Source organism: Balaenoptera borealis (assembly GCF_965194805.1).
Source record: "Balaenoptera borealis genome assembly, chromosome: 15".
Lineage (NCBI taxonomy): Eukaryota > Metazoa > Chordata > Mammalia > Artiodactyla > Balaenopteridae > Balaenoptera > Balaenoptera borealis.
The window spans coordinates 50,976,784-50,998,635 of NC_138871.1; the positions used below are offsets into that span (position 1 = coordinate 50,976,784).

At 39.3% G+C, this 21,852-nt stretch overlaps 1 long non-coding RNA gene across 2 annotated transcripts in view; it reads right to left on the minus strand.

The window, feature by feature from the left end:
* The window catches only part of LOC309612471, a 758,831-nt gene that overhangs the window by 328,107 nt on the left and 408,872 nt on the right, over positions 1-21,852 (minus strand). The window contains exon 4 of one of the 2 annotated variants that reach the window (XR_014235138.1): positions 12,267-12,334. This is a non-coding gene — a long non-coding RNA (uncharacterized lncRNA). Of the gene's footprint in view, positions 1-12,266; positions 14,273-21,852 lie in introns of those variants that run through there. The other variant, XR_014235139.1, reaches the window with a different exon arrangement.

Genomic DNA, 21,852 nt, shown 5'->3' on the forward strand with positions numbered 1-21,852 from the left:
TCTACCCAATCAAATCCTCATTCATATTAGTAACTCTCACAAAAAGGCTACACATCTAATGCAAATCATGATGGATTAAAGGTCAGTAAGGAAGAAGGTTATGATCATACTGAATCTGTTTTGTAAAGTAGAAATGGGGGTTTAGTGGTCTTATGTGATGACACAACTCTTTATGATTTATGTTTAGGGCTGTGTGTGTGTGTGTGTGTGTGTGTGTGTGAGAGAGAGAGAGAGAGAGAGAGAGAGAGAGAGATGCACATGAAGAAAGCAGATATATTGAAAATACCATCCCCCAATCCTGGCTCTGCCTCAGGTGTTCGGTCATTTCTAATTAGTGTTTTTAGTTACAGTTTTAGAACCAAATTTTTTTCCTCACTCATCCATTTCTATTCATCCTCCGCTCCCAAGACCTACTATCTTTTAACTGAATAGGCAATGCTTCTGTGACTGATTGGCAGTGGGAAATGTCAACTGTCAGCAAATTGACACTAGCTAGTATAAGTGCATATGAGAATTTGTCCCAAGATTCCAACTCAGCTGGTGAGAGAGGAGCTTGGAAGTTACACAGACAGCTGTTCTTCCCCATAAATTTTGGAGAAGACAATGTGAACCCCTTCCAATTGGTTTGCCCTGAGCAAGGAATAAGGTTGACAGAAATGAATTGGCAATTCCTTTGTCATTTGGGTAACCTGATCAATATACACAGCAGAACAAGATCACTGGCTTGCTGATGGACTCCCAGGTTTAGAGAAGAATGTGGGACAGGCAGGGGTCCTGGAAAACCATTTCCCCAGTTCATCTTCAGACTCCAGAATTTTGGGGGATGAGACAATAGAATAGGAATGATGTACCTTTGGCTATAGGAGGCCAACATTTTCTACAACTTAATCAAGGGTGTAGGATGGGGAGGCTGTGTGCATGGGGTAGGAGGTGAATAAAAAATAAAGTCAAATGGAGACTGATGAGAAGGTTTCAAAAATGTAAATAGCTGAAGATCAACACTAATAGGTTTACAGGCACATATACTCTTTCTCCACTTCCCCAATTTAAGACAAATTAGTATTTGTCTTAACACTCAACTTATGAGCCAAAAACATAAAAAACAGCCTAAAAAGTTGTGAAGATTTTGAACTTCCGGGCAATTGCAAATGGAAAGATGTAGAATTCTCTGCATAATGGGGTATCCAGCAAAGACCAAGCCTTAACTATTTTTTTTTTTCAGAGCAAGGAAAACCTCTATTTTAAAAGATAAGTCATTTGTGCTTCTTGGGCTTGCCTTTAAGGCGAGGAGGCTCTTTGTCCTTGGGGGCAATGTTTTGCAAAGTCCATTTGGTCACACAGATGTAAAGCAAGCACTAACCATTTTTCTTAAGGGCAGCAGGGTAAGGAAATTTCTGCTGGATCTAGACTCTAAAGTGTAGAGAACCCTGGAGATTTTTAGTAATTGGTGGAAAATGGAGGCTCTGTAAGCTTGTTCCTGTCATGTGGTGAACATCAGGGACCTAAGCAGGGAACGTATCCACCAAGGAACTCTGAAATCTGATTCAGGTATACAGTCTCTTTAGGAATTGTCTCTTTGTGCAATAGTTGGGGTATCTGGCCACACTGCAGAAGAAGTAACTCAGGAGAAAGTCATGTCCCTTCTGGAGGCCAGGACAGAGGTACTGGCAATGCCCACTAGCTTGGAGATTGGGGTGCAGAAGAAGCAGGCAAACCTAATGGAAGTCAGGCTCAAGAAGGCAATCAGTGACAGGCAGAAGGTCAGAGTGGCAGTCAGGAGCCAGAGGCTGGCTGAGATAAGAAGAGGACATCAGGCAGATTCGTGGAGGAAGTATGAACAGGTTCTGAGGAGGAACAATGTGGCAAAAAGACTAGATTTCCTGAACTTAAAAAGGATGAGAACTCTCTACAATCATTTGGATATCAATGTAATTGTGTCATTATTTTATAGACCCACACCATTCGGGCTTGTGACACATAAATTATATCTATAATTAAGTTATCAGCCCTAATATAATGATATTCTCATATTTACCCAGATAAGAATGTGGTATGCATTGATATAAGATACAAAAAAAAAAAAAAAAAAAGCATGCGAGAAGTATATAAAAGGTGAAAACAGAGACATTTCCCTGGGTCACATAGGAATGAGAGTTTCACCAATGTTCCATTAAGAAAGGGAAGTTAGTGCTGAAACACAATGTATAATAGTGTAGCTTGTTACATTATAATTATGCTTAAGTTATTTACCTAATGAGATATCATTATAATTATATTCTATAATTCATAGAACAGAATCAGTACAAGAACCCTTGTTTGTTAGCTTACAATGTTTATACTAAACTGACAAGTTCCCAAGGTGCCTAGAAAATCAATACAAAAAATGTTTAACCAACGTCTCTACCTGTTCTACACATATTATATATCCTTAAAGAATGTACATCTTCAAGAACAACACAGAGGTGTCATATGATGTCTCCTTTTTTAAATCATATACCAATACTCAGGGGGCTCAATAGCCACATGCCCAAATCAAGAGCCAAACACAGGTAAAGAAATCTGACAAGCCCAAGACAGACAAGGTGCCTCCATTAAACACTTCTCCTTGGCCATGACTGGCTATTTTCCCTTACATCACTTTTATTTTTTTACAGTGACATGGACTTTTAGAAGTGGGGCAAAACTTGTACTATCCCCTGATTTTGAGAGCTGGACCAGTAAATGAATAAATACCCTGAAGGCATCTTTAGGAAAGAAACTTAAAATAAAATCAAGATCTTTCCAAGACTGAATCTTCTAATAAATAGTTCATTAATAAATCATAGCAGGAAAAAAAATAAAAATAAATAAAATCAAGAACATTGCACAAGTCCAGAGACCTAGCTCAGACCCAGTTTTCTCTGGCTGAGGGCAGCATAATGTAGGATTTGGAGTCAAAGTCAAGTCTTGGGCCTGCTGCTTCACATATGTGTATGACCTTGAACAAGCAATTCAACCTCTCTGAGCCGTGACTTCTCCAACTTTAAAATGAAAATATTTATGATAACCAGCACATAAGTGTGTTCTGAATATTAAATGAAAGAGTATATTTGAAAAGTATTTTTGTAAACAATATTTACTGCTCATAATGAATTATAATTTTAAAGGCGCTTGATTTGGAAAGTCAAAAATTGACACTAGAATATACCATCGTGCTTTTACAGGTGTGGATGAGACAGGAGTGGGGAAAGATTCTGTCAGAGGGAAAGGAGACTGAGTGGCATGTGAAAGATCAGAGTCTGAAAAACATCTCTGTGTCACACCCTCCACACCTGTGCTGTTTCCCAAAGTTTCGCAGTCCAATCAGATGCAGCCCTCACTGTACAACTAGGCATTTCTCAGCACTTCAGGATCTAACCTGGACCATATCTTGTAGCCCATCAAGGGTCAGAAACATTGCGTAGGTGAAGAATTGAGCTCTTGGGAAATCTATTCAACCAAACGTAAGTTTGAAAAGAAAGAAAAAAAAGTCTTCTGTAAAAACTCTTTATAGGTGACAGAGGGCATAAGCTGTGGAGGTGAGATATTTTATTTTGCTGTACACTGTCTGTAAAGCGATTTCTTCTCTTAGAAAATGATGTTTCAATTGGACTCTGAGCTATTTGTCATTCTGGGCCCCAAACAAAATATCTTTCATAAGAACATCAGAAATGCCATGCTGAACCAAACCGATGGTCTGTCTAGTCCCGTGTTTTGCCTTTGAAAGTGGCACCAAGAGAGGGCACAGATACTCTATTTTAATGGCTTCAAAAACATATTTGACTGTGGATCCCGGTTAGAAATAGAGTTTACATTGTAATCCAGTATTCACACTCACACACATGCAAAAAAACCTCACCTATACATACTTATGTATATTATATATACTTTATGTGACATGCAACTGATACTTTGTATTCCATTCAATTCCTTTTTTATTTTTAACCACTGGCCCTGACCTACTAAACTGATTTCATGATCCACTAATAGGATCACAACTTACAGCTTGAAAAACCTTGCTCTTTATGCTGTCAGCCTCAAAGGGTAGGGATACAGCTCTAACACTTCTATTTCTTATACCCAGGGAGGATCTATTACCCATAAATTTACCTAAAGCCACCTTTTGGGGAAATGAGTTCTATAAGTATAAGTACTCACAATATAAGAACTTTCTCTCGCTTGTAATTCTGTAGTATGTTAGATAAAATATAAATGTGATCAAAAGATCTAAATGAAGAACAGTAGGCTTGATTTCCCTTCTCTTCCTCATGAGATTTCATCTCTATGAGAGAGAGATGAAAAAAGCAGCTTACACTGGATTAAACCTTATCACAGTGTGGGGCACTGAACATTTCTAGAGAGTTAGTTAATTGATTTTTATGACAAGGTCCTGTGGGCACTGATTTGTCAAAAGTGTATTAATTACATCACAGATTATATTTCCCAAAGATGGTGGCAAAATCATGCTCCATCTCACATGCTTTTCTGCAATGTAATCTTGTCACATCCTATTAAGAGGTGGTGTCTGTTTCTTCACCCCGTTGAATCTGGTTGGACACTGCTTTGATCAACAGAGTATGCAGAAAGTGACTCATGCCAGATCCAGGGATAGTTCTTGACTGGCCTGGAAGCATCCCCTTCCTGCCTCTGAGGGCAGCCACCAGGTAAGAAGTGTAACTACCCAGAGACCATCACGTGAGGAGTCCAGGCCAAGTAAGAGGCCCTGGAGGATAAGATGTCACGTGGAGAGACGGAGAGAGAAACCAAGAAGCACAGAAGTGCTAATGCACAAAGCAACTACCATGGAGGAGCTCCTCCAACTGTAGGGACCAACCAACCAGTCAAATCTTTCTTGAATTGCTGACCCACAGAATTTTAAAAATAATTGTTGAAAGCCTCTAGGTTTTAAGGTAGCTTATGATACCAAAATAGGTAATCAAAATAATTATCCATATCATTTAAATCTGAAGTTCTTCCATGGACTAACAAAAAAGATTGGACTTTGTGATTTTCTTTTGAATTTACATTTTGGTTGATTTTGCAGTAACAAAATCAATATGCATAGTATAACTGTGTAAATTAAAATACGAATCACACATTCAGAAAGATAGTATGTGATTTTTTTTTTAATGTAGTTGTTCCTTTTTACCAATATTTCACTAATATCTATTCATTATTTCCTCATTTTTATCCCCTGAGAGGCTTTTAGTATGTGTTACTGGGCACAGGGGTTAATGAGAAAACATCCCTGACCTTGAGAGAGCCAGTTTGTTAGAAAAAAGACAAGTAAAGGGATCCTTTTACTATATCAGTATCAGGAGAGTTATTCAGGAGGACTTCACAGAGGTAACTTTTAAGCTGGATCTTTGAGAATGAGTAGACTTGGAGAGGGGATATGATAGAGAGATCAAAACAATGGCATTCCAAGCAGAGAAGGCAGAATACTCAAAGGCAAGAAAAAAAATGAAAGTGTGCTAGGTTGAATGTGGTTCTAGGAATGAGTGATCCGTGAACAGAGAGGAACAGTAAGGCTGAGCATGGTTGGGGCCATATTATGAAGGACTTTGGATGCCCCACTTAAAAATACTCAAACCAGCGAGTGATAAGGAACCAAGGAAATATCTTTGAGTAGAGATGTGTCCTGAGCACTTTCATGTTAAAGAACTCCAGCAGAGGAATTCTCAAGAATGTACAGTGTAAGCATGAGCCCCAGGGTCCCAGATGCCCTTACCCACAAGGTCTGGACTAACCCACAATAGATAAAAGCACACACCAATGGGTATCACTTCCTCTACTTGTTTCTTTTACTAAAATGGAGGGAGGGTAGCCATTTCCTAGAATCACTGTTGCCCTATGAGTGTCATATAATAAAAGGAAACAAAGATTTTTCAAGAATAAAAGAAAGAAAAACAGTTAACCAAAATTACAGCAACTCAGCGTGGGGAAAGTTTGCACTGGGGATATATATATCCAACACTAGGATATTGAGCTTTATCCTCATATCTAAGACCATATTTCTATCACAGCTTACAAAGCAGAAAACATAAATCACTAGCAGAGATATAGCTTTCTGAGGTGCACTTAGGGTTTTTTTCTTCCTATACTACAGGATTTAGCTTTGGAATTTACACTTCTTTAATGTTCAAGAACAAGTTTCAGCAAAGACAGGGGTCAAGATGTTTGGGTTTTTTGGAGCTAATCTTATTATTACTCCGGTGGAGCATTCAAGCAAAGAAAAAAAGCAACCAGGTCAGATTGCCTGTGGCTAAAGTCTGTAACACAAATGGACATCATAGCCCAAGGAATCCTGCCGCTAGAAACAAACAGGCAGGAAAGGACCATGACCTCTTTGCATGCAAACCTCATGAGAGTGACCCAGAAAAATGAAATTCTCCTTGGTGGTGTATAATGCTTTATTATGATGACCCAGTCTCCAGGGCTGTTTAAAATTCTGAACTCAAGTTCCCTTAGTTCTGCTTCCCTTCTCATCAAAATTGCTGTCCCAATTTTAACTGTACTTCCCTGAGGGCAGAAAACATCAACTCACCTTATTTATAGCTGGTGTATAATTACTATATGCAATATTTATCTGGCTATTCATCTGTTTGCGTATCTTCTGTCTAGCTGGTGAAACTGTCAACAGACAAAGTTCTTAGCATCTTGTACAAGAATATGTCATTCACTGGACATTTTATCCATTTGGTCCACTTGGCTTATCCCTTGGGTTTCTTGAAGGGATGGCCCACCTTTACTAGCCCTTCTTGAGAGGATTCTCTTGCTCCTTAGTGAGGTTTAGGCCCCCATTAGACCTTTATTTCTATTTAATTAGTCTGGTCATTGATGTACACCAAGGTCCCAAGTTCTTGTTTTTATTGTTCTGTTACCTCACTTACAGCCCCTTACCTCATACAATCACAATGCAACTTCAGGCTACTGGAATCAATAAGTAGAATGGATATTTTAGTGTCATTTAACACACTCCATCCAATTGTACCTGTTTCAGCACTCTAAACTGTAAGAGTGCCATCTCCATACTTCCTGGAGATTCTAATCTATGTGTATATAGAGAAGAGTCAGACCAAGAATTTCCTAGATTCCACTCTCTTCCACGCTGAACCAATTAGAACATCTAGCTGGTAAGAACTCTAAGAGATGTAGCATGGTAATCAGCCTCTTATTAGCTCCCCAATTTTGCCACCTCTTGGTGATGAGAAGTAATATCTCAACTAAGCCTTAGAGCAAGTATTTGGCTCAGCACTGGGGAGGAGGGGTGATTGCAAAAGCTAACCTGGTTAGCTCATTAGCATATTGTAAATGGAAACTAATTTCTTCAACTTCTTTATTTTCCAAAGCATTTGACCAGGGGATATTTTGGCATCTAGATTGATTCTGATCCAGCACTAATCCACAGCAACAAGAGTGGCTGCATTCTCTAGGGCTGTTTGGCCTTGTCCAAAGTATGACTTTCCATCTACCACTGTTTCAGCTTTAAATTTTTTTCCCCCCACAGAGAAGACCCATGGGACTGGGGAAATAAGCTTTATTTAGACATTCAAGTTTTCCTTCATCTGTCATAAATTTTCTAGGGAAGAAATTTTAGCCTTCACTTTTTAATTGATTGTGCCGTAGCAGAATGCTGGAAAATGGCAGATGCACAATCACTAATTTTTCATAAAGACCATTACAACTTATTGATTTATTTTTCTCCTTCAGCATAGTCTTGAATTCTCTCTATGTATCTCTAAATCTCTCCATTCCTATCTTTTCCCTCACCCTTATTCCTCTCCCTCTTTTATTTCTTATGTGACTCAGCCTTTTTTACATTCTCCCTCCTAACTGAGACCTGAGTAACAGGGAATGGTATCCAAGCATCATGGGTATTGAGGGGCAGAGGTTGGAAGTGGATCTGGAGGTGCACTTATCTGAATGGAGGAAACCCTCTTTTTGAGCCGGCCAATCCTCTGGGGCTCAGCCCTCCTGCTCTCCCTGATTTGCCTCCTTGTACTGGATACTGTGGAGCTGGTCCCCTGCAACGCAAAAATTGCCTCCTGCTCTCGGCATCTGTCTGTTGTAGCCCTCAGCAACGACCTCTTCCCTGCTCCGCCCACCCCCTTCAGTGAAAGGGACGTTATCAGTGAAAAGGACAAAAATGCCAAGCTCCTTCCTCCCTGCCATTTGCAATCATTTTAGGAGCCGCATTTGCCCTAGCTGCCCTGAGAAAAGTAAATGCTAAGAGCTGCGTGTGGGCCAGACGCCACCTGATGATTCATCTGTGCCTTTGAGAATGCCCCGTTCACCTTAGATTGGCTATAACTTCCATTATAATATCCAAAGAGATGGGGATTGACAAGCCTTCTCCTCCCTCCTACCACTCACTTCCAGGAAGAAAAAAAAAAAAGAGTCTAGTGCTTTTTAAGTTATTATTGTAAACTTGATTTGTTAAGTAGTAAGTAGACAGGTGGAAGATGGGCAGTCCAGAGCACTCTTGCTATTTATAGCCCATGTCAGAGCTTTATTTATTACTATTGCCTCTTCTCAAATCCACTTAAATAACCTGTAAATTGTCAATGGTGTCCATGGAAACAAATTGGCAAAATGGACAAGGCACTTGGAAGAAAAGAGAGAGAGAGAGAGAACCACAAAGTACAAAAAGGACCCCGTCAAAAAATAAAACCAATTTTCTTTTTAAAATCACACACATGTCACTCTCATTACACTTACGATTTCAAAAGATAAAAGTCAGAACCAATTTCCCCGCCAGCATGTACATGACTCTTTCTTCAAGGAAACTGGGCAAGGCTGGGCAAGAGGCAGGAGGGCAGGACCTGCAGGCAAATTCACAGGATCTGGACTTTTTGTCCTGGGTGCCCCCTCTTTCCATCTTCTCTGCCCTTTCCCCCTCTTTTTGGTTCTCTCTTATTCCCACTCTGGCATCCAGTGCTCACATTCTCCCCAGAGAGAAGTTTCCTGATTACCTACTTTTAAGTAAAGCTTAAATGACTAACCATGGGTGAAAGATGTGAGAAGGGATGCCCTTAACCAAGAGGGAAACTCAACTCTTTGAGCTCAAATTTTCATTCTGGCAACCTTTGACTTTGTTAGCAAGTGTACTAAAGTGTTAAGCATTTAATGCACCGTCTCTCCTGATATTCCTGCAATTTTAGAAATCTTTAGAGGCCAAGACTTTTAAAAATCATTCCAACAGCACTATCCCATGAGTGCCTTATGCCCAAATGTATGCTAAGCCCAAAGTAGACACCAAGAAAAGAGCCCTGCTATAAAACTGGCTGGGGAGAGGGGAGGGAAATCCATTCATGTATCCCTTCCAATATGCCTTTATTGAGTTTCTTCATGTCATGCAGGGCAAGTTGGTGGGCATTGGAAGAGTGGCAGGATACAAAAAATAAATATAAATAAGAGCTATTCTTATCATCACAGTTGAAAAACATATACAATCATAGTAATAATAGCTAAAATTACGGAGCGTTTTTCACTTGCCCGATGCTGCTCTAAGTGTTTTGCAGTATAAACTCATTTCATACCCACAACAACCTCTGCCTCTTCTCAGACCCACTTAAACAAACTGTAAATTTTCAGTGGTTTCTATGGGAACAAATTGACAAAATGGACAGTACACTCAAAAAAAATAAAGAAAGAGAGAGAATGCAGAGGACAAAAAAAATGTTATAAAAAATAAAACGAGGTTCCTTTCTAGAATCACACAAAATTGATAGCCAAGACAGTCATGAAACCAGGAGCAATTTTCCCTCTAACATGTATATTCACCTCTTCTCCAGGGGAGGTGAACAAGGCAGGTCAAGGGGAAGCAGGGCAGACCTGCAGGCAAGCCCACAAGGTCTGGAATTTTCACTTGGGCACCCCTTGCTTCTACATCCTCTGCACCTTCCCCCTTTTTTGAGCTGTCTCCCACTTCCAAGTCCAGCAGGTTAGTTTCATTGCTCCCATTTTAGAGAGGAGGAAACTGGGACACCTAGAGATTAAGGAACTTGCTCCAGGTGACACAGCTGGTAAACGGCAGAACTACGATTTGACTCAGGGAGCCTGGCACCGAGTCCATACTTTTAACCACTGTGGTAACTCCCTCCCTTAAAAAAAATCACAATCACCTTATAGAGGAACTTATAAAGTGCCACAGGAGCACAGAGGCAAGAGTAAGAACTGGACCTTTTGCCCTGGTGTCCCCTCTTTCCATCTTCTCTGGAAAGGGTATTGAAGGGTATTGGATATTAAGTGGCTTTTAAACTGAGTCTTGGGCTTCCCTGGTGGCGCAGTGGTTGAGAATCTGCCGGCTAATTCAGGGGACACGGGTTCGAGCCCTGGTCTGGGAAGATCCCACATGCCGCGGAGCAACTAGGCCCGTGAGCCACAACTACAGAGCCTGCGCGTCTGGAGCCTGTGCTCCGCAACAGGAGAGGCCGCGATAGTTAGAGGCCCGCGCACCGCGGTGAAGAGAGGCCCCCGCTTGCCGCAACTGGAGAAAGCCCTCGCACAGAAACGAAGATACAACACAGCCAAAAATCTTTAAAAATATAAAAAAATAAATAAATATAAAGACCCGGCACAACCAAATAAATAAATAAATAAATAAATAAATAAATAAATAAATAAATAAATAAATAAAGTAAGTGAGTCTTGCAGAAGTTCACTAGGAAGCAAAGAGCATTTCACAGAACACCAGCAAGCGTGTGCATCACAAAATAGCATCACATGGTAGGCAAATGATGAGTGTGCTGATGTGAGGGCATCTTCAGATGTGCACGTTTAGAGGCAGGGATACCGTGACAAGTGATAATGCTGGGAAGCTTAGCAGTGGTGAACTCATGAAAGAACTTTTACTATGTTATCCCTCCCACATCTGGTAAGATTTAAATGAATCCTTTAAGGGTCAGCTTAAGTGTAATTTCTTTGAGAAAGTCTTCACTGTTTCCAAGGCTTACCTAGGAGCACTGGCCTCCTGGCGAATTCCATGCATTTCTTTATATTAATGGCACAGTATGCTGCGATTGCTAGTTTATTAAGCTCTCTCCCCGCTCCCCCCACCCCTGCTCCGTGCTGTCCTTGAGGGCAGAAAGTGAATTTTTACGCTGAATACACATGTTCCTTGAGCAACGCCTGCCACGTAATGGATGCTCAGTAATACCCATAACCTCTTTTCTACTCAAGGACCTCGTGCCTGGAAGTATTCCGTCTTTCTTCTGCTTCATCATTTTCCTTTCCTCGAATTTACTGTCATCAACCTAGAAATGGACCCTTCTTTTTTCCTTATTAAAAAATCATTTTTGACCCTCATGTCTCTGTCTAGCCACTACACTATTTATCTTGTTCAGCTTCACAACAAAATATCTTAAGAGTTGTTAGTTTTTGTTTCCAGACATCCTCACTCCCACTGTCGCTTTGACTAACTTCAAACAGGCTCACATCCCTCTATCTACCTCTCCACCAAAACTGCTCTTGCAACAATGACTAATAATCTTCATCTTGTCAAATTCAAAAGCCACTTCTCTGTCTTAATCTTGCTTGACTAATCCCTCCTTCTTAAAACACTTTTCCTTTCCTTCCATGATACCACATTCTCCAGAGTGCCTTGAGATTCAGTTCTGGTCTCCATTGTCTTCTCTCTGTATACTCCAAAAATAAACTCATGGGGCTTCCCTGGTGGCGCAGTGGTTGAGAATCTGCCTGCCAATGCAGGGGACACGGGTTCGAGCCCCGGTCTGGGAGGATCCCACATGCCGCGGAGCAACTAGGTCCGTGAGCCACAACTACTGAGCCTGCGCGTCTGGAGCCTGTGCTCCGCAACAAGAGAGGCCACGATAGTGAGAGGCCCGCGCACCGCAATGAAGAGTGGCCCCCACTTGCCACAACTATAGAAAGCCCTCGCACAGAAATGAAGACCCAACACAGCCATAAATAAATAAATAAAAATAAATAAATAAATAAATAAACTCATGATTTCTTCCTTCTAGATTGTTCCTTCCTTGTTCTTCTCCATCTCAGTCAGTGGCCCCATCATTTGTATAGTTAGTCTAAAACTGAGATGCTATTCTTCATACCTTCTTTTTGGAGGGAATAGGACTTAGTCTACACATAGATTCCATTAATGAGTATTATTAAGTCTGTCTCCTAACCATGTCTGGAATCCATCCACTTAGCTCTATTTCTATACTATCACCATCTATCACATAGATTATGGCAAGTCCCCCCTACCACCCTGTTTCCGTTCTTACCTCTTCAAATCCATTTTCCAAATAGCAACAAGAGTAATCATTTTTTCCAACCTCTTTTTTTTTTTGTCCTGAAATAAAACACATACACAGAAAGAACACAAAACATATTCAGCTCAGTGAATTACAATAAATCAAATATCCATGGAACCACCCCAAGTTCAAAGTCTAGATAGACTCGTACCAGCATATAAATCTTAAACAATCTCCTTCCAAACCCCAACCATCTCCCTCCCTCCTACAGATAACCACTATCTTGACCTGTACAATAAGTTACTTTTATTTATACTTTTATCAATTAACCATCCGTCAACTAAAATAGAATTATAAAGCATGCATTCTTTTAGTTCTGTTTTTTTCATTCAATATTGTATTTGTGAGTATCATGAATATTGTTGTGTGTAGCAGTAGTTGATTTATTTTTATTGCTATATAGTATTCTATTGTGTGTTTATGTCATAATTTATTCACTCTATTCTTGGTAGAAATTTTAGTGTTTCCGCTTGTGGATCACTGCAAACAATACTACTCTGAATATTCTTCTATGTATCTCTTAGTAGACATGCACACACATTTTTCTTGGATACATATCTCGTAGTAGAATTGTTGGAATATAGATTATATGTATTTTCAACCCTAACAGGAAAGTTTTCCAAACGGATTATTCCAAATTGCAAGCATAGTACAATAAACACATGTCTCTTCACCTAGATTCACTAATTGTAAATGCTTTACCACATACTTTGCACTCTCCCTCACAGTAGTTTTATTTATTTATTTATTTATTATTGTCACTATGTATGGTTACATCTTATTGGCACTCATCATTTTAAAGAAGCACTTCAGATCTTCAGATTAAATTGCAAACATCATGACCCCTCAGCCCTAAATACTTCAGTATACATTGCAGAAGAACAAAGACACTTTCTAATACATCACATTATCTGACATATTATCAAATTCAAGAAATTTAACATGAATAAAATACAGTTAACTAATACAGTGCTCCTCAAACTTCAGTGTGCATTGAAATCATCTGGGGATTTTGCTAAAATGTGACTCTAAATCAGTAGGTTTGTGATGTCAATGATTATCCATGTTTAATAAGCTCCCAGGTGAGATTAATGCAACTGATCCATGGATCATACATTGATTGGCAATTATGTAATGTATATACTCGAAGATTTCTGATGGTGTCAATAATATCCTTCAGAGCATTATCTTTTGTGATGCAGAATCAATCCAGGATCATATGTTACACTTACTTGTCATGGCCACTTTTATTATTGAAGGATATTCCAATGGGCTAAAATTTTAGGTTGCCAATTGGTTTTTTTCAGCACACTAAAGATATTATTTCATTGCCTTCTTCTAATTTTTCAAAAGTTATAATGCTTTTGAGAAATCAGCTTTCAGTCTCCATACTGCGCCTTTAAAGATTATCTCTTTTCCCATCTTCCATTTATTTCTAAAATGATCTTTCTTTTTGTTTTCTGTGATTTCACTGTGATTTGTCTAGGTATTGATTTGTTTTTATTTACTTTGCTATGGTTTTGTTGGACTTCTTCAATCTATGGATTGCAGTCTTTCATCACTTTTGGAAGATTCTTGGTCATTGACACTTCAAATATGTGATTGCCCATTCTCTTCTCTCCATCATAGGTATATCTTGGATTTTACTGTGTCATCCTTGTCTTGCCCATTTTCCTATATTTTCAATTCTTTGGTCTCTCTGTGCATTGTTACAGATATTTTCTTCCAACCTACATTTCAGGCCACTACTTTTCTCTTCATCTATGTCTAATATGCTGTTTAACAATTTCATTGAGTTTGTAATTTTGTTTATTGCATTATCAATCTCAGAATTTATATTAGTTCCTTTTTAAATCTGCTGTGTCACTTTTTAGAGGGTCACGTTTTCTGCCAATATTTTGTATCTTGTCTTTTGTCTTTTTGAAGATGATAGGTTAAATTGTTTTAAATTCCAGTATCTGAAGCCCTTGTGGGCCTATTTTCTATCTTTGATGTTTCTACTGTTTCTCATTTACGTTTTCTTATCTGCATACACCTGGTTCTTTGATTATGTGCCAGATATTGTATTTTTAAAAAATATTTTTGGAATTCATTGGGTCCTAGAATGATGTTAATTTCCTTGTTAGGGAACTTTGCTTTGTTTCATCCAAGTACCTGTGAGAACTACAATCAGGAATCCCCTTAATACAACTATAAGGCCTGAGAATTCCCGAATTACTGAGAGGATTCAAAACTCTGCAGTCAATCCAATAGCTGATTTACAAGTTAATCCTTTCACCTAGGGTGCAGCTCTTCAGAAGTTTTTCAGGGAAACTCCTAAAATTTAGATCTGTTCTGCTGGCCCTTCTAAGCTGTCAAAAGGGCTATCCCACTTCCTAGATGTGTCTTTGATCAGCAAATGCCTCTTGGGCAAAAGTGGACCCCAGATACTGGGATCTTCAAGATGCTGTTATAATAATTTCTCACAAACTTATTAGTTCCTCAAGGCCTTCCAGCAAATTAAAAAGCAAAAATTGGTCTATGTTTTATCCTCAGTGGGATTAGTCTGAACTACTTAGTCTACTAGTTCCAAAGACTGGAATCTAAATAATATTTTTGAAATTTATATAATGAAACCTAACTTTGAAGCCCCAAATAATAGATATTAAATACAAAAGTGAGGTGACGAAGACGCAGACTTTTCAAAATAGGTTTCAGAAAGCCAGTGAGACAGCTGGTCTAGAAGGAAGACAAAAAGGTACTGAGAGAAATGCAATGGAAGTGTGGATTTTCTCAAGCCCAGAGAAAGGATTTATAAGACTAGTCTGAGAGTTTGAGAAACAGTTCTAGAACACAGAAGAACAGTGCTGACTTAATCTGAAAGAACCCAAAGATGAGAGGCCAGCTAAAGCGTCACACAGTAGCAGAGTAAATGCTTTATCTGGGAAGTAACTACTCTCGGTGACGGTCAAAGATGCAAGAATGCAGGGGACTAGATATGGAAACTCTGGTAAGCATACAAGCTTAAGATCATTTTGAAAGTGATCCTGAATCCAAAGGGTTGCTTCCGGGGACCATGAACTTCCAACAGAGGGTATATGTGAAGTGGAATTCCCAAATGAAAGGAGCTCAGTCTGAGGACCCAGCCAGGGAGCCTCTGAAGAATCCACAAATGTCATAAGAAAGATACTTTATACATCTTACAGGCATCAGGAAGGCAAAGCTGTCCTCTAAATATACTAGTCAAATAAGAACTGTTTGTTCCGCTACTTTTCTTCTTTACATGCACTCTAATCCCAAAAAGGAACAGCATCTAGCAGGTAGGAGAACAGGTGAGCAAGCAAAAAGAATGGATCTGATTGCATTCTGCTCCTTGAAGGCAGGAAGCCTCAACTGCAGGTGAAGGGGAGAAATCTTGCCATTAAATGAAGATTAAAGTCTTGCTTAATATATCAGATTGGACATCCTGCTTTCTGTATTGAGTTGATATTTGTGGCTTAAGGAAACCATAGGGCTTTCTATTACCTAGAAGTCACTGGAAAATTCATGGAGGTCTCTAAGGTGTTTGATCAGAGGGGGAGAAAGAAATTTTCAGTGAATTAATTTTAAAGGGTTGATGGGAGGTAAAAATAAGTTGAGTTTTTGATGAGATCCCATTTTCCTGAGTAAGAAATAAATGACATCATAGTTTCAGGAAGGTGACTCCGGAAGGGAAAAGTAATATAGGTTATATGGAGAAGAGGTCAAAGTCAGAAATGCTAAACAAAAGCCGCTGTTATGATAATCCTATGTGAGATGGTGAGAGAATGGAGGCCTTTCAGGCTCGAGGGACCTGGAGGTAATAAGCAGCACCTGTGTCAGCCCCAGAATACCTGTGGGGGTGACACAAGTACTATTACTATTAATCTATTAATCAAAATTCTCTATATCTGTATCACCTCTGTGATTTATTTTCAGTGTTGTCTTCAACTCACTGTTAATTTTGCTGATCCTCACTTTCCTCACTTATAAAATGAGAAAACTAATACCTGAGATATGAATGTGATAAAATATACAATGATAGATAAACTCAAGTTTATGGAATTGAGTTAAATGGAGTTGAGTTATCTAAAAGAAAGAATGAATGAATGAATGAATGCCTGGCTCTAGTGTCAGATTAGGAGGGAAGAAGGGCTAAGCTCTGCATCTTGAAACCCAGTTCAGATGTTACATTAGAGCTGAAATTCCTCATGTAACCATTTCTGTGTGTGTGTTTTCCTTTAATAATCAAAGTCATGTTTAAATATTAAAGAGGTGGTTTTACTGCCTCAAGGACTAGTCTGGAGAATCCACCTAGATGAGCATAAACCTGTTGGGGTGAATGATCCTACTTGTTATTCAGATGAGTATTTACCAGCCAACATCCAGTCAGAGCCCTGTGCTAAATGCTGCTGGCAAATCTTCCCATGATGCCTGAGTTGAAGTGAATACCAAGGCGGTGTCAGTGGCTGGCTTTCATTAGGTACTCTGACTGAGTTGAATATTGAAACAAGGCCACCTGATAGAGTTATCCTGGATTCCTGCAGGAGAAGACCAGAGGTGCTGGAAGCAAAATGAGATGCAGGTGGGAAAGCATAATAAGTTCTGCAATTTACAAGTGTTAATATGAAAAATCAGAATGTGAACCTCACTGGAAAGGATCTATAGGCTATTTATCTACTCAGAGTGACCTTGTAATCTATCAGTCATTAAAGTGATAGCAAAGAACATGAATGCCACCCTGTGGCTACCAGCAGAAATTATACTTAATATAACATAATTTTACATAATTAGAGGATAATGGGAATGTGATTAAAAGAAATCATGCAGATGCCAGGAGAAAGAGGGATGGCCTGGATAAACAGTTATCACTGCTAATATATGATGCGGGGAAGCATTACCCCAAATATTAAGGAAATAAAGTCCCTAGTCTCTTTAAATAATGTAAGCAAAGAAATAAACTCTGATTATACGCACACAAAGCATTCGACAAAGACATAAATAGATTACTGGTAACAACAGAGACAAGAACAGAGAAGGAAAGGTATGTCTTTTGGCATCCTTGTCACTTAAGCATACTAAGATTATGAGAGCCTCACATATACACAAAGATGGTAACTCCTACGTGCTCACATGTGTCTCCTTATAAACAAACGTGCATATCCCAATTCACAGACCCTTTTTTCTTCTGTGAGTTTTTTCTTCACCTTATTACTGCAAAATGATTGGTGATTTCATTCCCTTGTTCACCAGATTTTCACAGAGCCAGGTACTGTCCTAAGTCCTGGGGCTAGAGGTCCCTGCTCTCACTGAGCTTACGTTCTATGTGGATCAACAGACAACGACCAAATAAGCAAATAAGCACATGTCAGGTGGTAAACAATTCAACGGAGAAAAATTAAACAATGCAAATGGAACGTTGAGTGCTGGAGGGTGGAAGAGGGGTGGAGAAAGCGTCTTATACAAGACAACATTTGAAAGCCTGAAGGACGCAGTGAGGGAGCAAGCCATGCACACATGGGGCAAGGAAACTTCCAGGCAAAAGGGATTACAAGTACAAAGGCTCTGAGGTCAAGTTTGCTTGGTGTGTTTGTGGAACAGTGAAGAGGCCAGCATGGCACAAAGCAAGTGAGAGGAGGAGTGTTTGGGGATGAGGAAGAAGACGTTATGGCAGTGGGAGGGCAGCTGGGCACACAGGGCTTTATGGACAATTTCAAGGACTCTGGCTTTTACTCAAAATTAGAGTTTTCTGACATGCTCTGACTTATGCTTTAAAAGAATCAACCAAGCAAGTGTAGAAAAGGGACTATAGGGGCAAAAACAAAGTGGCTATTTCAAAAGTCCAAGAGATGATGATTGTGACTTGGTCCAAGATAGTAGCAATGAACAAGGTAATGGTAGTCATATGTTTGGGCAGATAATAAAGGTAGAATCAGCATCATTTACAACTGGATTCAATGTAGGGATGCAAAAAAGAGAAGAGTCAAAGGGTTTGGCCTGCATAATCAGAAGAATGGAGTGGTCATTCACTGATTTGGAAAAGACTAAGAGAGTTTAGGTGAGTAAACTTGGGAGTTTCTCTTGGGAAATGATAAGCTTGGAGCATTTCTTAGCTATCTAAATAGAGGTGTTGGGTTGAGGAGTAGGGTTATCAAATTTAGCAAGTAAAATGCAGATGTCCAGTTAAATTTGAATTTCAGATACACAATGAATAATTTTAAATATAACCATGTCCCAAATATTGTATTTACCTATGCTAAAAGATTATTCATTGTGTATCTGAAATGCAAATTTAACTGAGCATCCTGTATTTTATCTGGCAGTGCTAGTTTAAGAAGGCATTTGAGTTTCAAGTGTGCAGTTCAGGAAAGAGTTCTTGATGGGGATGCAAATTCAGGAATCATCATTAAAAACTGAAGCTGCTGGAGATCACCTAGGGATGAGGAATGGATAGAAAAGAGACAAGACCTGAGAATATGCTTTGGGGCCGCATTCATAAATAAATAGCACAGTGTGGTTATCAAGCTTCAAACCATCCCAGACTTCATTAGCCTTTGAATATGAGCCACAGAATTATTCACACCTGATGCTCTCAGAAGCGGACAGAGGCCAGTTCCAAAGTGCATTTCCCCCAACGTGTCTGGAATAACACTTCTCCCCACATGTTATCACTCTTATCACACGGTGAGCTTCTGTAAAAGACAGGGACAAATAAGCAAACTACTCAGTATCAAGATATAAAGGGAAGAAATCTCACGAGGTCCATCCTGGGTCACCATAGTAACATAGGTTCTGAAATTATTTAATCTATTTTCAAATTTCATCTCCAAGGTGAGCAAAATCAATGTAAGAGAAGAAATATTAGGCCAGTGAAGGCCAGTGGAATATTTAAGTTTTAATGTTAGTGTTTCGAACTTTAAGAGAAAGAGCGTGAAGGTTTGTGTAGAACTCCATTTTATTTCACTTAGAAATACTTCGGGTTTCTAAATGGAAGAACAAAGGGTCACTAGGAGATTAATGGGCAGTCAATTTGGAATAAATGAAGCAGACTACCTGATAATATGGTTATGGGAATGCAGAGCTTTATTCCTGTGTATAGACGCTAAGACTACTTGGCTATTTCACTCTCTTAGTGCGCTTATCTGCACTTATCTCATCCCTCTAGGAGAAGTCATTTAAGTGGCTGGCCGGATTCTTCCTTCTGTCCTTTTATAAGCTCATCAGAGTGATATAACCTACAGGTCATAAACAAACCTGCCTTTGCTGTTGAACAAATCGTAACTTCTCTTGTTTCTGCCCTTCCTAATTGTGTGATCTGGGGCTTGTTAATCAACCTCTTAATTTTAGATTTCTCCATCTGCAAATGAGAGTACTAACAGTACCTGGCATGCAAGAATTTTGTAAGGATTAAGTGAGATAAGCATATTAATCTTTTAGTAGAGAATCCGCCATGTAAAAAGTGCTCAACAAATGTTTGATATCATTTGTATAACCGTTAATGCTATGCAGGCAGTGTCTATGAGTGAAAACTGTGTAATGGTATTCAAAGCAACATCAACTGAGAAAAAAATGTAAAATGTAGTGTTCACATCTTCCATATCTAATTGCCGCCCAAGCTCCTTGCTTTGTAAAATGTAGTGAATTCCTACACTACATTAATGGAATGGAATGACTGACTGGGGTCAATTGCTGCTGCCCTGACTGAGGTTATAGCTGTCACTCTGGAACTAGCCCACGACTTCAGGAGTCTACTATTCTTGGCATGGTTCACTGACATATCTAGAAATATCTACCCCACTAGGCATTGTAATACTGTCCTCTAACATGAATTTTGAGAACAGATTTATAGAAAGAAATGTAATTAATGAAAAAACCATATACTTTATAAACTTTAAATGTGGAGATTACAAATCACAGTTAAAGAAATGACCAAATTCTGTTTTCATCATGAGAATAAAGACACTACTTGGAGTAAGTGGTAAAGTAGGATTTGGAGGCAAAGACCCTGTAATTCCCAGACTTTGGGCTTCCCTACTCTCTGGGCATATCTTCTAACAGTAAGAAGCTCATTCCCAAAACAAAGCGATTTCCTAGAGAAAAGGCTGTGGGACCCTCCCAGAACCCCTTCCCCCAGGGCTACCTGGCCCAGGCCACAACCTAATCTCCGCTTTCCCTATCTCCTCCTCTTCATTTGTAAGGATGGTCTGCACAATTTTCTGTTTTCCAGAGCACCGAAATGGCACAAACATGTCCACCTGCAAAACAGCGATACAGTATTTCCTCACGACTGTATCATCTGTATCAAACTCCTGAGCTGTATCATCGGATGAATAATCACACTAGATTGCAGAAGAGGAAAACTTTATTACTTCACAATATCTATTAATAAGAACCCATAAGGATATCATTTCTTTCTAGGGAAGCAGGATGGATATGGTTTGGTCCACATATTAAAAGGTAAACATGTATGTAGAAACACAATCATTTGAGATACTAGACTAAACTATATGAAATTGCTGGTAATTGACCATTTTTCCCTACAAATACAGCCATCTCATACAGTTCAACCTAATAGAAACATTACATTATTTTACTAAGTGCATATTGCCTTTGGAGGGAAAAAAAGTGCTGAATTATTGAACTAACATTTGTCATCACAAAAAGATACTTCAGGCAATCAGTGTGATTCTGAGGAACCCCAAACTTTTCCATCAATACTCAGAATGAAGAGACCTGAGAAAATATCATATGCCCATTTTGCAGGTGGGAAGGTTAAAGGTCCACTAAAAATAAACTGGCCAACCATAATGTAAAATGATCGCCACCATGTTCCTCATCATTTAGTGTCCAATTCTTGGCACACACACAAAAAATATTTTAGAGAATGAGAAAACAGGAGGAAAACTGTTGCAGAGAAACAAAAGTTATGAAAGAAAAGGGAAGGTACCTAAGAGTTTAGAGGACAATAGAGGGGGTGTTGATGCACTAAACACGAATGCAGAAGTCAGTCATGGCAATCACTGACTAAAAGCAAGTTCTCACTTCCTTTAGAAGGCATCCAATTCATCTCAGTTCTTCTCTCACCAGATTCAAAATATGTGTTCCTAAGACACTGCTTCTCTATGGCTGTCACTTTTTCTCCCTTCAAAAGCTGTTCTTGCTGAGTAGATCTCAGCCCTGTTACATAGTTTTTTAAAAAAAATCCCAAAGACTGCTTTGAGGCAGGAAGAAAAGAAAATCAGCGAGTCATCATGAAAAGGAGGACCAGGAGGCCCAGTTCAAAGGGACACTTTAAAGAGCCCTACTCTTTCTCACTCATGGGGATGGCCAAGATGCTCATGTACCATATGTGGGCCGCATCATATCACTTAAACTCATTCATACTGTGGGGCTTAAGGCAATATATTTCTATGAGATATTTCGGTTTTTAAAACATATTCCCAACTGTTATCACATCAACCCTATGAGATAGGTAGGAAAAGCAATGCTATCCCTCTGAATAGAAAAGTAGAAAGTTTTTGCTAATAAGGAAATTGAGGCTCATGTAATTTGCTCAAGA